At 44.3% G+C, this 17354-nt stretch overlaps 1 protein-coding gene and 1 long non-coding RNA gene across 11 annotated transcripts in view; one reads left to right on the top strand and one right to left on the bottom strand.

Moving 5' to 3' along the window:
- The window catches only part of LOC130285573 (uncharacterized), a 65284-nt gene extending 57979 nt beyond the window's left edge, over nucleotides 1-7305 (bottom strand). For 4 of the 7 annotated variants that reach the window (XR_008847373.1, XR_008847374.1, XR_008847378.1 and 1 more), the window contains exons 1-2: nucleotides 6788-6928; nucleotides 3382-3595 (exon numbers count right to left, since the gene is read on the bottom strand). This is a non-coding gene — a long non-coding RNA (uncharacterized LOC130285573). The other 3 variants (XR_008847379.1, XR_008847377.1, XR_008847376.1) reach the window with 3 other exon arrangements.
- The window catches only part of CASKIN1 (CASK interacting protein 1), a 299543-nt gene that overhangs the window by 64180 nt on the left and 218009 nt on the right, over nucleotides 1-17354 (top strand). The window lies entirely within an intron of this gene.

The raw sequence follows: 17354 nt of genomic DNA, 5'->3' as shown, positions 1-17354 counted from the left end.
AATTGCAGGTTAGTTACTAACTACAACTCCCAGCATGCCCTGATACAGCCTGTGGCTCGGCAGCTGCCCCAAATCAAAACTACAACTCCCAGCATGTTGGACTATATAGTAGTATATAGTATAGGTCAGTGTTTCCCAACCAGTGTGCCGCCAGCTGTTGCAAAACTACAACTCCCAGCATGTTGGACTATATGGTAGTATATAGTATAGGTCAATGTTTCCCAACCAAGGGTGCCTCCAGCTGTTGCAAAACTACAACTCCCAGCATGTTGTATTATATACTAGTATATAGTATAGATCAATGTTTCCCAACCAGGGGTGCCTCCAGCTGTTGCAAAACTACAACTCCCAGCATGTTGGACTATATAGTAGTATATAGTATAGGTCAATGTTTCCCAACCAAGGGTGTCTCCAGCTGTTGCAAAACTACAACTCCCAGCATGTTGGACTATATAGTAGTATATAGTATAGGTCAATGTTTCCCAACCAAGGGTGCCTCCAGCTGTTGCAAAACTACAACTCCCAGCATGCCCGGACAGCCAACGGCTGTCCGGGCATGCTGGGAGTTGTAGTTTTGCAACAGCTGGAGGCGTTCTAGTTGGGAAACACTGGTATAGTATATGGTGCAACATTCCGGGAGTTGGAGGATTGGTTGGATATATAGCGGCCATTGCATTGCCGGTATTTTTAATATAAAATAGTGGCCAGGTTTTAACCCTACCTGGGCCCCATATGTTTGGTGACAGATGCACTTGCAGCATTGCTCATCCAGTTGGTGGTTATTGACCATGCCAGGATGCCAGGTTCATGACCATGCATGGTTAGAGCTTGTGATGTTCTCAGATTTCCCATCATGCTGTTGTCCCTGTGATATCTCGGCCGTATGTTCTGTGCTCCCTCCACATCGTGATAACAGAAGGTTTTCATGTCCTTGAGGTTTATGAGGATTATATGAAGGGATCACGATCTAACAATGCCCTCTTATTCTCAGCCCTGGCCCAGCGCAATGCTCTATTGTTCCCGGTTTGCAAGCGGCATTCACGTTTCCCTGATGCTCCGTAACAAAGTGGCTTTATCCTCTAGTACAACAATGATGAACTCCCGCTTCCACAATAGAAACATTGGACAGAACCGGCGACTAGATGTTTCCGGTAAATCTGAGCAGAATGTTTCTTCTATATGTTCCCATTACCGCCTGGAATAGGTAATGGAATGTAAGTGTGTTGTCGGGTGAGGGTAATGTGCAAATTAACCTTTTCGTGACGCCAGGGCACGGTTAACCTAAACATCGTCCGAGGTTGAGCCAGCTTATCCTGTGCAGGCTAATTTGCATCATTATATTGCATTATATATGCGTGACATCCCAGGATACACATAAGCGGGGGGGAAATTTTGTCCTATTCTGACTCCTATAACTTTTTTATTTCTCCTTATATGGGGCTGTACGAGGGCTCATTTTTTGCGCCCCCATATGTAGTTTTTAACAGTACCATTTTTATTTTGATGTGACTTTTTTATTGCTTTTTTTTTAAATAAATTTGGGAGTTGCAATTAGCTATTAACTACAACTCCCAGCATGTCCTGATACAGCCTGTGGCTCAGCAGCTGCCCCAAATGAAAACTACAACTCCCAGCATGTTGAACTATATAGTAGTATATAGTATAGGTCAGTGTTTCCCAACCAGGGGTGTCTCCAGCTGTTGCAAAACTACAACTCCCAGCATGTTGTATTACATACTAGTATATAGTATAGGTCAGTGTTTCCCAACCAGGGGTGCCTCCAGCTGTTGCAAAACTACAACTCCCAGCATGTTGGACTATATAGTATTATATATTATAGGTAAGTGTTTCCCAACCAGTGTGCCTCCAGCTGTTGCAAAACTACAACTCCCAGCATGTTGGACAATATAGTAGTATATAATATAGGTTAGTGTTTCCCAACCAGGGGTGCCTCCAGCTGTTGGAAAACTACAACTCCCAGCATGCCCGGACAGCCAACAGCTGTCCGGGCATGCTGGGAGTTGTAGTTTTGCAACAGCTGGAGGCGTTCTAGTTGGGAAACACTGGTATAGTATATGGTGCAACATTCCGGGAGTTGGAGGATTGGTTGGATATATACCGGCCATTGCATAGGTCAGTGTTTCCCAACCAGGGGTGCCTCCAGCTGTTGCAAAACTACAACTCCCAGCATGTTGGACTATATAGTATTATATATTATAGGTCAGTGTTTCCCAACCAGTGTGCCTCCAGCTGTTGCAAAATTACAACTCCCAGCATGTTGTATTACATACTAGTTTATAGTATAGGTCAGTGTTTCCCAACCAGGGGTGCCTCCAGCTGTTGCAAAACTACAACTCCCAGCATGTTGGACTATATAGTAGTATATAGTATAGGTCAGTGTTTCCCAACCAGGGGTGCCTCCAGCTGTTGCAAAACTACAACTCCCAGCATGTTGGACTATATAGTAGTATATAGCATAGGTCAGTGTTTCCCAACCAGCGTGCCTCCAGCTGTTGCAAAACTACAACTCCCAGCATGTTGGACTATATAGTATTATATATTATAGGTAAGTGTTTCCCAACCAGTGTGCCTCCAGCTGTTGCAAAACTACAACTCCCAGCATGTTGGACAATATAGTAGTATATAATATAGGTTAGTGTTTCCCAACCAGGGGTGCCTCCAGCTGTTGGAAAACTACAACTCCCAGCATGCCCGGACAGCCAACAGCTGTCCGGGCATGCTGGGAGTTGTAGTTTTGCAACAGCTGGAGGCGTTCTAGTTGGGAAACACTGGTATAGTATATGGTGCAACATTCCGGGAGTTGGAGGATTGGTTGGATATATACCGGCCATTGCATAGGTCAGTGTTTCCCAACCAGGGGTGCCTCCAGCTGTTGCAAAACTACAACTCCCAGCATGTCCGGACAGCCGTTGGCTGTCCGGACATGCTGGGAGTTGTAGTTCTGCAATAGCTGGAGGCTCTCTGGTTGGGAAACACTGGCATAGTATACGGTGCAACATTCCAGGAGTTGGAGGATTGGTTGGATAAATACCGGCCATTGTATCGCCATTATTTTTTATATAAAAATACCGGCCAGGTGGCAGCCCTAGTCCCAACCCAGCATATTTATTTAGAAGGTGTGCAGTGAGGGTTTTCTGTACAGCATCCAGCACACAACCTGTTAACCATTAGGCCGCATGAGTGCCACAGTACCTTGGCAAAGACGGGAAGATTGTGATAAATGCAGCGTACACTCTGATCTCTTTCACTTGTCTAATGATGGAGACTGCGGGGAGCACTGATAGATGGACATTGTATGATTTTATGCAATCACAGCAGATGCCCACCAGCCCTGGCACAAAATCCTGCTGATCCGCTCACCTTGTGACATGTAGTTCTGATGCCTTTTTCCTCTTATGTGGAGCTTGTTAGCGTATTTATAATACCGAATGTTCTCTTCCGTGTCTGCCTCATCTACATGAATCATAATGAGCTTACATTTCTTCTTCTAGTACTGTATGGGCAATATCAAATAGCATTTTCTCCATTTTTAGATGCCCTAATACATGGCAGGTTTGCCTTTCAGGTCTCTCACCTAAAGAGAAAAAAAAAAAATCAGAAAATAGCTTCAAAGAGCAGTTCTTACACTGGAGGACCCCAAAGGTGTACAGAGAAATCTCCCATTGGGGACAGTTTTTTAATTCCCCGGTAGAGTCCCATAAGATTTAAAGGGTACTTTTCATCCAAAAAACTTTTGATATATTATAGATTTGATGTATGCAGAATAACTTTCCAATAGCAAAAAAAATAAAAAATATGCTTCTTTCTGCAGCCGGGACACAGACAAGCTCAGCACTGCTCCCTGGCAGGGAGCAGTGCTGAGCTTGTCTGTGTGACCCGGCTGCAGTCTGAGATTTAGGACTCCAGCATGAGTCGGAAATCTATAAAAAGGGCTTGCGGCCAGGACTGGTAGGGAGACCCCTAGTAGTCATTTTTTTCAAAGTGGAAAATTAAAGGGGTATTCCAGGCAAAACCTTTTTATATATATATATATATATATATATATATATATATATATAATCAACTGGCTCCGGAAAGTTAAACAGATTTGTAAATTACTTCTATTAAAAAATCTTAATCCTTGCAATAGTTATTAGCTTCTGAAATTTTCTGTCTAACTGCTCAATGATGATGTCACGTCCCGGGAGCTGTGCATGATGGGAGAATATCCCTATAGGAACTGCACAGCTCCCGGGACGTGAGTCATCAGAGAGCAGTTAGACAGAAAACAACAACTCAACTTCAGAAGCTAATAACTATTGGAAGGATTAAGATTTTTTAATAGAAGTAATTTACAAATCTGTTTAACTTTCCGGAGCCAGTTGATATATTAAAAAAAGGTTTTGGCCTGGAATACCCCTTTAAATAGAAAGAAGCATACCACTTTATTCCCCTGTGCCAAATCATTCCCCCCTTTGTTACCCCTTGTGCTACATAATTTCCTCTTGATTCCCTCCTGTGCTATTGCATTTCCCCTTTATTGCCCTCCTTGCAAATTCATCACCCCCTTTTTTTTTTTACCACCCCCTGTGCCATTTTATTCCCCCTTTATCCCCCTGTGCCACTTCATAAAAAGTGGGGGGGGGGGGGGGGGGGGGGGGAGGGGGTGATGAATTTACAAAGGGGAATGAAATGGCATGGGGGGGGGATAATTTGGCACAATGCAAGGGGAATAAGATGGCACAGGGTATAAAAGTGAGAATGAAATGATACACGATGGGGGGGGAGATGAGCGGAGATTAAACGACACTGGGAGATTGTACTGTAATATTGCTTCTTATTGTGTTTTATAGGTAATAACACTCTGGAGTGAGTACAGGACAGGATTCAGACATTTAGGAAGAATTTTGAGCCTTTTTCCCAATAAGGGACATCTCTCAATAGCGGACACTTTTTTATTCCCTGTGAGTGTCCGCTATTGGGAGATTCTACTGTAATGCCTCATTTCCCCTGTGGGGGCACTATAGAATGCACCATAGCTCTAGAACTGCATGGACATAATCTAGTATTTTCTCCATGTTCAGATACCCTATTACAGGGGAGGCTTTCCATTAAGGACTCTCACTCATCAACAAAATCGGTATATTGTTTAAAACAGCAGCTCTCATGCTGGAGGACCCAAAAAGGTGTAATACCTCATTTACCCTGTGGGGGCACTATAGAATGCTCTAGAACTGTATGGTCAAAATCAAGTAGTGTTTTCTCTATGTTCAAATACCCTGGAAGGGGATGTTCACACAGACTCTGACTAACTAACAGGCTTCAGATCTACCCCTTCAACTTGGAGAGGAGGCTGGACTAGTGACTTCTTCCACAGCCATAGGCTTAGGGAGCATCACATGACCAAGGCATCAATCATCTGATACAACAGTATATGCTAATTTTAACCCTTACACTCTCATTTTACCTCCTTCTACTGTAGGGCAAAACAATTATGCAAGTACATTTACAGTACCCCAAACACATTGCTGTAGTTTGCACAACGTTTTTCTCACATCCACACAACTTCTTCAGGATGGTAGCTGGAACACAGGTACTGAGACAACACAAATCAGTGTCCCCATGTAGGACCAGGCAACGTTTTTTGTGCAATAGTTTAGCCATTCGGGGATTTGGCAGAGTTGAGTCATAGCACCTATGGGGGACATAGTCATGGGCAAAATTTACTTCCATCTAGCATTCACATATATGGATTTTTAAAGGGGAAATGCATCTTAAATCAGACTTTATAAAACCAGCTTCCTTTCATACCAGCGTCGCATGGCCTTTTTTTTTGCTACATTAAATTGATTGATAAGCGTGCCGGGCCACATTTTCCCATGGTTAAACACCGCTCCTGGGGCACTGTCAGCATTTGGCATATTGGCCCCCGATGTGTTCAACTCAATGCTCTTTACTCCGGGGGCCCATTTGCCGTGCTGCTAAACTGCAATTGTTCAGATTAACTATGGAGCAGATAGAAGTCTGTAATGGCTTCATGTAGTCCATATATCCTGACAAGACGCTTCCATATTGTTCCCATTGTCGCAGCAGTTCAGACTACGGTAAAGTGATAAACAGTACAATATGGGGCCCGTACAACCCCCGAGGGCCATAAACATCCCATGAACATTACATAAAACTTCATGACTGGAATATATACATTATACAGCCCATGGCCGAGGACGCCCGGAGATCTGCCTTATCTCTGAAGGTTAGTCCGAAGGCCTCATGCGCTGGTTGCAATTCATATTATTGTATTATAATAAATTGATAAATCACAGGTCCGCTGCGTCCGGAATCTAAATGTCAGTTTTACAGATACAGAGCTGAGTCACTTATTAAAGTCATAAATACAATGTTACAGTAATATCCTACATTCAGAGTGATATAGAAGACATGTCAGGATGAATGAGGTAAAGTTTGTACAGCGGGGAAGATATTTTCCTACACACAGGGCACTTCCTGTGAGGCATAGCTTAACTAGTACAAAACTGAATCCACCAAAAACATACATACCGTATTTTTCGCCCTATAGGACGCACCGGCGTATAAGACGCACCCAATTTTTAGGGGCAAAATCTTAAAAAATAAAGATTTTGAACCCAATAGTGGTCTTCAACCTGCGGACCTCCAGATGAATCCTCCAGTCATATCATCCTCAGACTTAGTGACAATAAGTAAAGAGCATTCTCGGGCCGCTGAAAAAAGGAAAGTTAATAGTTTATCTTAATCCTACAAGCATCACCAAACTTGGTCTCCTGGAGATCTTGCTGCCGTTCTGCGAGGAGAAATAAACACATGGAATAAATTTAGAGCCTGAGATATTTATACAGGATCAGTAATACGCTTAGAAAAGGAAGAAAACAATGGGATTCGTTTCCCAAAATAAGAATAACCTCAATGGGGGGAGATTTATCAAAACCTGTCCAGAGGAAAAGTTGTTGAGTTGCCCATAGCAACCAATCAGATCGCTTCTTTCATTTTTGAAAAGGCCTCTGAAAAGTGAAAGAAACAATCTGATTGGTTGCTATGGGCAACTCAGCAACTTTTCCTCTGGACAGGTTTTGATAAATCTCCCCCTATGTCCTTATGTTCACCAGAGGAGAGGATTCTGGGAAACCACCCATCTCGTATACAGAACATGTGCTCGCCCACACACAGGACATATATAGGTCTCATCAGTCCAAGTTGGCCCACCATGGTCCTTTTGGAAATTTGTACCTTGAAGGTGTTCTAAGTGGGGGCGGAGGCTTGTGATGTCACGCCTCGCTGTTGATGTCACAGCCACCCCCCCTCCATGCAAGTGTATGGGAGAGGGCGTGAAGGATGCCATTGAGGAGGCGCTGCACTCAAAGCTCTAAATGAATGCCGGGTGCAGCAGGGAGATCGTGGGGGGTCCCCCATGATCAGACTTTGGATAGAGGATAAGATGTCTAGGGGTGGAGTACCCCTTTAAAGGAAAACGGTCATCTGTTCACCCACATTAAACCCAATACACTGGGTTATAGTGTGGGTGAACAGGAGACCGATGATAGGTTAATGAGTTAAATACATACCTGCGCTCCAGAGATCTGTCCCTCTCAAGATCGGCATCCATCTTCAGTGAATTGCGCACAGGAGGCGGGCCCGCCAGGTCATTTTGAATGTTCATTGTTGCTTGTCACTTGAGCGCTCAGTCGGTGCAGCGCTCACATGACCCACGACAATGAATATTCATATTGAGCCGGCGGGCCGCACTGCAGCTGACACCTGCCAGTAATGACTGACATCGGAGATCACTCCGACCTCTGTCTATTAAAGGGGTATTCTGGCTTTATCCATCTTATCCCCTATCCAAAAGATAGGGGATAAGATGTATGATCGCAGGGGTCCTGCCACTGGGGACCCCCGCAATCTTGGTGTAGCCCCTAGCATTCTGTGCCGGGTGCTGCCTCAGAGACGGGGACATCACGCCACGCCCCTCCATTCATGTCTATGGGAGGGGGCGTGACATCCATCACGCCCCCTCCCATAGACATGAATGGAGGGGGTGTGGCCGTGACATCACGTCCTGGTCTTGAAGGCAGCGCTGACACACGTCCCCTCCGAGACAGGGACATGAGTGGAGGGGGGCGTGGCTGTGACATCATGTCCCCGTCTCAGAGGCAGCACCCGGCACAGAATGCCGGGGGCTGCACTGAGATCGCGGGGGTCCCCAGCGATCATACATCTTATCCCCTATCCTTTGGAAAGGGGATAAGATGGATAAAGCCCAAATTCCCCTGGAACTATTAAGATGCCGGGATCAGTAGAGATCGCGGCATAAAACTGTTTTTTTAGATACATCATTGGTAGTGCAGTGGCCCCATTGGCATCTTCGCAATGTAATCTATATTCTTCAGCTGCAGGTAGATTGGGTGCCAGGATACCGCATATACCCACAGCTTCTTACCTATATAAATATAGATATAGGCTGTACCTATGTTACCAAGCCTGGAGCCTGTGCAGAATATGATTGATGGCGTCCTCTAGCCGCGCTCTCTGACATCCTGTTAGCCGACATGTAGAGCAGTGAGTAATCCATTTATTACAGCAAGAAGTAGTCATCGTCTTCTCACCTGGTGCCGTTATGAGAGTAATTGGAGGATAAAGCTGCGGCCATTGTACAGGATAGCGGGGAGGTCCCGGCGGGTCTCTCATACCCACAGCTACTTACACTGATGAAATACATTACACCACAGGCCTCACATGTGTTACCGTCTGCTGGGGACAAGACTCGGCCGCCCACTCTCCCTCTCTCAGTCTTATAATTGCTTGTTAATTTAATCAGCTTCTTTCCTGTTCATATTTTCTTCCATTCAGTGTGTAAGTTTGTACAAGGTTAGAAAGGAAAACAACTTTTGACGCGTTTTAAAAGTGCACGAGGGTGAAGCTGCACCTTCCTGCGACTATTGGGAAGCACTGTCATTAGAAAACAAACGACTGGTTAAATCAAGTTGCTGTTTTCATGTTAAACATTGTGTGGAAAATTTTTGGTGATTTTTGTTTTCTTGTTTTCCATTTTACTATCTATATTGCAAAATAATGCAGTTTTCAGTCTGGCCACTAGGCCTAAGACTAAATAAAGACTTTCTGACCTGTCTGTGACCATTGAGGAGGCTCCTGGAATGTAATCTGTACATAATTACAGTAAAAGGTGACACCAGTAGATAGAGAAGATAATAGATTATGCTCACAGCTCAGCCTCCCCCTCCCTATGGAATGTCACAGAGTACACCCAGTAACATTTCCCATTCATGTCAATGACACATTTGTCTACTATGACCAGGGGCCTTACTGTAAAGCAGTGGTCCCTAAATGTCCTCATGGCCCACCAACATTCTGGGGGATTTTATTTACTCTATTGGAATTGAACAAGGAAAAATTGAAACTGTTGGTGGGCCTTAAAGGGGTACTCTGATGGCAAAAACTAATTCAAATCAACTGGTGCTATCAAGTTATACAGATTAGTCAATTACTTCTGTGGTAGCCCTTGGGGTGTTGATTCGGTAGATGAGGGGTTAAGGTTAACCCAATAGTTTGTGACGCCAGGCTGAGGGCTAGTATGCTGAGGTAATCCTCTGCCCTTCCCAGTAACGATAGGTACATGCATAAAATGACTGAAGGTCCACAAAGTAGTTGAACTTGAACTTGGATAACTTTACTTAAATGCTTGCGGTACATCCAATGCACAATAACAGTCTCATTCAAACAGTCTCTATATGGTTCAGTGACTGACAGTTGTTGCAGACCTTGAATTGTATTATAAGTATCTGAATTTAGGGTAATTTTGAAGAACCATCCGGATTTAGGGGATAGATAAGGTCCGGGGATCTTGCAGAGTGCTTAGGGATTGATACACTCACGGTTTAGAGGAGATTAGCCGTCGCCGCAAGGCTACGGCCTAAATTCACTGATGACAGCAGCGCAGATCCTTCCCTGTCAACAGCCCACGAGGAAAGAGAGTGAGCAATGGCCGCCGCTCCCTTATATGGGCAGGGGCGGGGTTGTTTTTACTGGTCCAATTAACTGTTACTCACCGTTACAAGGAGTGATGGGTAGAATACGTCACAGGGACCTCCAAAGTTCCTCAAGCAAAAACCATAGAGTTTACCTGATCACGTGACCCGCAGGTCCTGCCACGCTCCGTACAGGTAATTAACTATTTATATACATTTATAGAATCCTGTATATATAAATCCTAAATGGTTACTAGACAACTAATATCTAGATGAGAGGTGACTAGGGGTGGACTAGACAATAAGAACCCGCACGTCCTAGGGACTCTGGCTATGGGGACCTATACACACAGGTACCGGATAGGATGCGGTACCGGGACACCACACTTCTATTAAAAATCTTAATCCTTCCAGTACTTATCAGCTGCTGTATGCTCCAGAGGAAGTTGTGTAGTTCTTTTCTGTCTGACCACAGTGCTCTCTGCTGCCACCTCGGTTCATGTCAGGAACTGTCCAGAGCAGGAGAGGTTTGCTATGGGGATTTGCTCCTGCTCTGGACAGTTCCTCACACATCAGAGGTGTCAGCAGAGAGCACTGTGGTCAGACTGAGAGGAACTTCACAACTTCCTCTGGAGCATACAGCAGCTGATAAGTACTGGAAGGATAATGATTTTTTTTTTAATAGAAGAAATTTACAGATCTGTATAACTTTCTGGAGCCAGTTGAATTGAAATTTTTTTTTTTTTTCCACCGGAGTACCCCTTTAAAGACTGGGTTGGGGACCTCTGCTGTAAAGCATACCTCAAAATGCTGTTACAAACAGCTCAGGCAAGATGGCCGCCCCCAATAATAATGTACAAAAAGAATAAAAAAAAATTGCAGTCTAAAAATAGAAACAGATTGGGGGGAAAAAAGAACATGTCATTCAGCGCAACTTTGACTTCTCATTTATGTACGGGCATGCGGAGTAAACACTTGTATATTGTTCCATAGGTGATGTATGCGACTGCACGCCTTCAGCACCCTCCTTGTAATCTGGGATCGCATACAATGAGCGATGGAATTGATTTGTCACCGCTCAGATGAGCTATGATATCCGGGCTTCCTCCGCTCTTCTATCTGTCACAGGACGCTGCTCTAATGTCAGTGTCATCTATCAGAAAAGCAATTAAAGCTGTCAGTACAGTCAAGGAGAGAAAGAGAAAAAAAAGGAAGCAAGGAATTGTAGGTAGTGACACACATCAAGCCAAGAAGACGAGATTCTGCATATAGGTAGCGGTGTAGACACGATATGGGGGAAATTTATAAAAAACAGTTGTGGTGGCCCAGTACGTTTTTTGTTTGAGGATACTTACTATCTACAATGCAGGGGATCGGCGATGGGAGCGAACATGGCCCCTCCTTATGCAAATGCCTACATGTCGCACTTTGAGAAAGAATATGTTTATTTACATTAATTTTTTTTTTTTAAAACACGCCAAAATTTGGTGACGATTTATCGACGACATTGTATGCATTTTGGAGGGGCCACGTCCGTCACTGGATGAATTTTTTGCCTTCATTAATAGTGTGAGACCGGAACTTAAATTTACAATGACAGCAGATCAGTCTAAAGTGAGTTTTTTAGACACATTGGTTCAAAAAAACAGATTTATACCGGAAGCCTACAGATGAAAAATAGCCTGCTTCATTATACAAGTGCCCACCCTCCATCAGTAAAAAAAAAGCCAATTCCCATTTCCCAAAAAAGAGAGAGTAGAAAAAATAGTGACAGACCCCAAAAGAACATATTGGCACATACTCGAGAAATCATACCCTCGCATCTGCAACAAACGCCCTAGGAACATTAAAGGGGTTCTCCGGTGCTTAGACATCTTATCCCCTATCCAAAGGATAGGGGATAAGATGCCTGATCGCGGGAGTCCCACCGCTGGGGACCCCCAGGATCTTGCACGCGGCACCCCGATTGTAATCAGTCCCCGGAGCGTGTTCGCTCCGGGTCTGATTACCGACGATCCTTTGGATAGGGGATAAGATGTCTAAGCACCGGAGAACCCCTTTAAAGATACTCTAATAAAAGAAGACAAACCTTTTTAGGTACAAAACGCATGGGTATATTCCCCTGTTTGAACTGTGCCCAATGCAGCAATGTCATCAAAAGTAATCAAATTACACACCCACACACTGGTAGAAAATTTCCTGTCACCAAATTCTTCACCCGTCTGTTGTAGTGTACCTTATTAAATGTCCGTGCGGTCTCCTATACGTTGGAGAGACCACCCAACGTGTAGGAGACCGCATTACTCGCCATAAGTCAAGCATTAGGTGCCAAAATCATCTTCTTCCCATTCCAGCTCACTTTAAGAATAAAAAACACTCTATAGCACAGCTACAATATCAAGTCATAGATGAAGTAATACAACCAAGGAGAGATGATATTAAAAAAATACTTTTGCGCAAAGAAGCATTTTGGATTCCCCAGTTGGGGACCCTGGAACCGCGACTATGAGCTGTCACAACTGTTACACGGACATTTTTCTACAGAGAGTGAATTGAATCTCTATTCTGAAAGGATCTTCGCTCAGAATCATACACGTATTGACATGTATTTACTGTGTTTAAAAGTTTTTCCTTTTTTTTCCCATTCATGTGTTTAAAATGATAGTACTAATTGTGATGACGTGGTATGTGTGAGTCGGATGTTGTATATGAGATGCGTCCTAACTGATACCTGTACGACCTTTGGAGGCCCGGTGACATAAGCAATCCCATTACTCCCTGTAATGGTGAGTGACAGATGTTCAGATCAATCGGATTCGCCCTGCCCCCTGCCCATATAAGGGAGCGGCGGCCATCTTCTCGCTCTCTTGTTCCTGTGCAGCCAAGCTGTAAGCAGCTCTCTTGTTCCTGGGCTGTCAAACGAGAAGGACCTGTACCACAGCTAACGCAGTGAGTTAGGCCCGAGCCTTGCGACAACGGCCGGAACATTCAAAATATAGAGTGTATCAATTCCCAGACACTCTGCAGCATCACCGGACCTAATAATACCCCTATATCTGGACGGATCTGCAAATATCTACCCTAAATTCAGAGACTGTATAAATAGCTCAAGGTCCGCAACAACTGTCAGTCACTAAGCAACATAAGGACTGTTTATATGAGACTGTTACTGTGCCTTGGATGTATCGCAAGCACTTAAGTAAAGTTGTTCAAGTTCAATCTCCTTGTGGATCTTCAGTCATTTCATGCACCTATCGTTACTGGGAAGGGCGGCGATAGGCCGGAGTATTGTCTCAGCATACCAGCCCTCAGCCTGGCGTCACGAACTCTAGGGTTAACATTAACCCCTCATATACCATACCACCACCACCATACACCCCCCAAGGGCTACCACATAAACACTTAAGTTAGGACTGTAACATTACTTGTAGTCCCAGTCCACAAATGTCCAATGTATATATATCTGTCTAACATTTTTCTGTCCTCGTGTACAGGGTACTCTACTGGCCAGAGGGTTCCCCTGAAACTAAAAGTAAGACATGTGTAGAGGCAGAGCACATTACGCAGAGGTAAAATGGTTATATAGTATCACACTACTTGTTGAGTTCTGGGGAGAAGTGTTAAGAACCAAAGGGCCCCAGCAGCCAAAGCATTGGGTAGATAGCCTCTGGCAGCCCAATCTGCAAACTTGTGTGTATTATGGTCTAAAATGTGTTCCTAGAGCAGTTACAGAGCTTGTTAATCCAACATGTTTACCAAACCAAAGAGCATGTATGGACATTTACAATGCTACATGGACTCATTTCTACCTTGTTCTATAATCAGACCTGTGAAGGAAATTTTGCATAATGCCCCAGGAACTGTCACTAGGCCCCCAGTGGCCACTTCAGTCCTCCACCCTCCAGGACTGGGCATCGAGGATGACTGTATTTAAGAGGGGGAGTTTGTGGTAGCCACTCATCCACGAGTCCACTACCCCACAGGTGAACGTCAAAACCTGGTAAGCTACAAACGGGGTGAAGTCAGTCTAGTCAAGTCAGTCAAGATTAATCTGTGTCAAGTCAGTGTGGCCCTACATCAAATTGTCCAAGTCCACTACAAATCCCAGCGAGCCCTAGAGTCTCTGAAGTCACTGGTCACCTCCTTGGGCCTGACTAAGCTGTTAAGTCTGTTACACCTGTCTAACTCAGTAAAGCTGCCGTTGTTCCGTAACTTGGTGTCGGAGTCATTATTTGCCCTTGTGCCTAGCCCAGGATCCAGCGGTACACCTTCGGTTGGTGAAGAGGTTAAACCGCGCCGTGGGGTCACGAACACAAGGGGTTGATGCCATCTGCCCCAAGGGTAATTCCATCTGCCCACATCACACCCTCACCACAACTTTTGGCATCCTATGAACAGGATACAGGTGTGTGTCTTATGCAAAAAGTACCCCCCAGTCTGAACTGTGTCCAGTATTGCAGAATAAAACGCAGGAGTGTGCAACAAAATTTGCGCCAGAAAGTGTACGGGACTTTATCAGTGAAAAGTGTCTATTCCGAGGCGCTTGTGAAATAGAGGGGGAGGTGAAGAAAAGTCTGATATCTGCCATTGTGAACTGTCCAAGAATTGTGCCGACCAGGAGTAAAATTCGGTCTGAAGCTATGCTACGTAACAAAGTGCTGGCTGTACCTAAAAGAATTAAAGATGTGCCGACAAGCGCGCGAAAATGGCCCGCCTCTGGGTGTGGAAACCATGTTGCTGTATCGAATCCTAAGTGGAACTTGAAAGATCTGCCCCTTGTTGCTGGGGGAGCAAAAGTCAGCGCTGCACCGTTGACGCACTTCCGGTTGGCGGCCATTTTCCCGAAGCCCTGTATAAAAGGAACAGTGCTACTGGACCTCTTCAGTTTGCCGGAAGTCTGTGGAGTGAGCAAAATGGTGGAGCAAGCAAGCACAGGGTTGGAGAGTCCCAAGATGGTGCCAGAGGCCCGGAAAGTCACTGCAGCGCACATGTTTCTAGAGCTGGTGGATGGTTTACAGAGGATCTGTATCGGGCTCGAAGAGGCCTATCACGAAATTAGGGCACAAAGAAGGAAAGCATATGGGCCAAAACCATTACTGTAGGAAGTGCGCCAAGAGCAGCAACAGGACACAAAAACCCTTAAGGCCCGTACATTAGAATGCTGGACTACCCCCCGAGGGGGAGAGCCCTCCCTGGAAAGGCGCAGAGCTACAGTTGTGAAGTTTGATAAAGTACGTGAGTTTGGCACCCTCATGGACTGTCGTCATGGTGGGACCATCCTGGTGAATCGACGTGCAGTTAAGAGACTCCCAACCTATTTGCATTCTCAAGAGAGCAGGGAAATTGTGGAATACACTCCAGTTCAAAGTGGTACATGTCCCAGCCTAGGAAGCAGTCTGATAGGCGTGGCTGGGATGGCAAATTCCCAGGCGGAAGAGCTTATGTGTAATAACTTTGCTATTAAGTTGAGAGACTAACTTTGTTTTTGTGCAGCATCACTGTTGTTTTGTAGGCTTTCTGCAACGTTCAAGAAAAGTGCCTGGTGGACTAACCAAGAACTCCTGTAACCATTTTGTGTAAGTTCATGTGCCTGGCTTATAGTTGAGATCCTTTACTGAGAACTCTAATGTACCAGAAGTACTCTAAATCTAACTTCAGAGTAATATATTGTTTATTCTTTTTGCACAAGTGAATGCAACTATGGTTATTGCTGTCAAATTGTATCTTTTGAATGACATTGTAATAAAGTGTATATCAAATGTTTATATAAAACATCTAAAGTGTTCAATGTCTTTTGATACCGCTGGATCTAGCCCAGCATCTACCTTCAGGTGGTGAAGAGGTTAAACCACGCCCTGGCGTCACGAACACAAGGGGTTAATGCCATCTACCCCTAGGGTAATTCCATCTGCCCTCATCACACCCTCACCACAACCCTGTTACCTATTCACAAACACGCCTACTTTTAAAAACTTAAAGGGAGGGACCTTCTACAGTAACTTTCCCATCAATGGCCAACTCCTTCCCTGCCATTCCTCTCCCCCCAAGCAATCCTCTCTTCCCCCGCCAACACTGAAAATTCCCTTCTTAAAGACAGCCTAAGACATTTTTATTAGCTCTCTATACATTTTGATGAGGCTAAACTGAACATTAGCACATGTACATAAGGCTAACTAGACATTAGTACAGCTCTCTATACAGTTAGCTTCAAGCTGACTAGACATTTGTATTATCTCACACATTCTATACGCCAACAATAAGTTACCTGTTAGTTAGTACACAAAGGGTATACCGGAAGCTAGGTCACAGTAAGGGTGGCTGCTAGGGTCTATCGACTACACGCTACATACCCCTAGAGCACTTTCAAAACAACCTATCCAGGTTGTTCCTAGAATTACGTGTTTATTTTCTGTATTAGCAAGAGCACCTACTGGCCAGGCAGAGCATCTCATACACGCACTGAATAAAGAAAAGAAGAAGTGTACCTAACAGCGGCAGGAATTGGGTATAAATATGCTACAATTCCTTAAGTGTTTTCTGAAGTGAGATATTTATTTTGATTTAGGTACTAGAGAAATTTTGAGGTAGTACATTAAGTGAGTAATCTAGGGTACTATGTGCAAGTACTATTTGAAAGGGAATAATCCCTATCATTTTTGGTTGAGACAGGTGCTAGCGATGGGCGACAGCAATAATACTACCCTTGGAGGAGCCGAGGTGTTCCCTTTTGAGTTAGTACTAAACACCTTTAGCTTATTATACATTTGTATGTACAAAAATGCATACATATTTTTAGTGTGGAGTGTACATGTGTTGTACGTCGATATTTTCCATGTACAGCTCTAAGTTATTTTAATATACATAGACATTTGACTATATTTTCTATGTACAAACCTTACCTACTATTTACGTACACAGACACATCTTTCTGTGTACAGAACCATATACAAATTTACTATACATTTATCAACACTCCAACATATTTCAGGTGCATTAACCCGATAAGTGAAACATTTATCAAAAAAGTTCTTATGAAGTTGGTGGTATATACATGATGCAGGCGTGTAAGGATCAGCAGTCCACCTACACTAGGAGTCCAAAGAAAATATACAAATTAGCGTGTAAGGATCAGCAGTCCACCTACACTAGGAGTTCAATTGAAAAGTGAACACGGCCTTAACCACAACTCAACCGGGTACAGTCCTTGATGAATCTCCAACAGGCTAGGAGTCTCTTGACTTAATAGTCAGGCACAAGCTTAGTGGTTACGTTGCTGAACTTTAAACTGGAACAACTTAGCACAGTCCTGCTAGGCACTTTTCTTGAACTTGGTTA

This window comes from Hyla sarda, chromosome 8, assembly GCF_029499605.1.
Source record: "Hyla sarda isolate aHylSar1 chromosome 8, aHylSar1.hap1, whole genome shotgun sequence".
Classification (NCBI taxonomy): domain Eukaryota; kingdom Metazoa; phylum Chordata; class Amphibia; order Anura; family Hylidae; genus Hyla; species Hyla sarda.
This window is presented reverse-complemented; position numbering and strand designations above follow the sequence as displayed.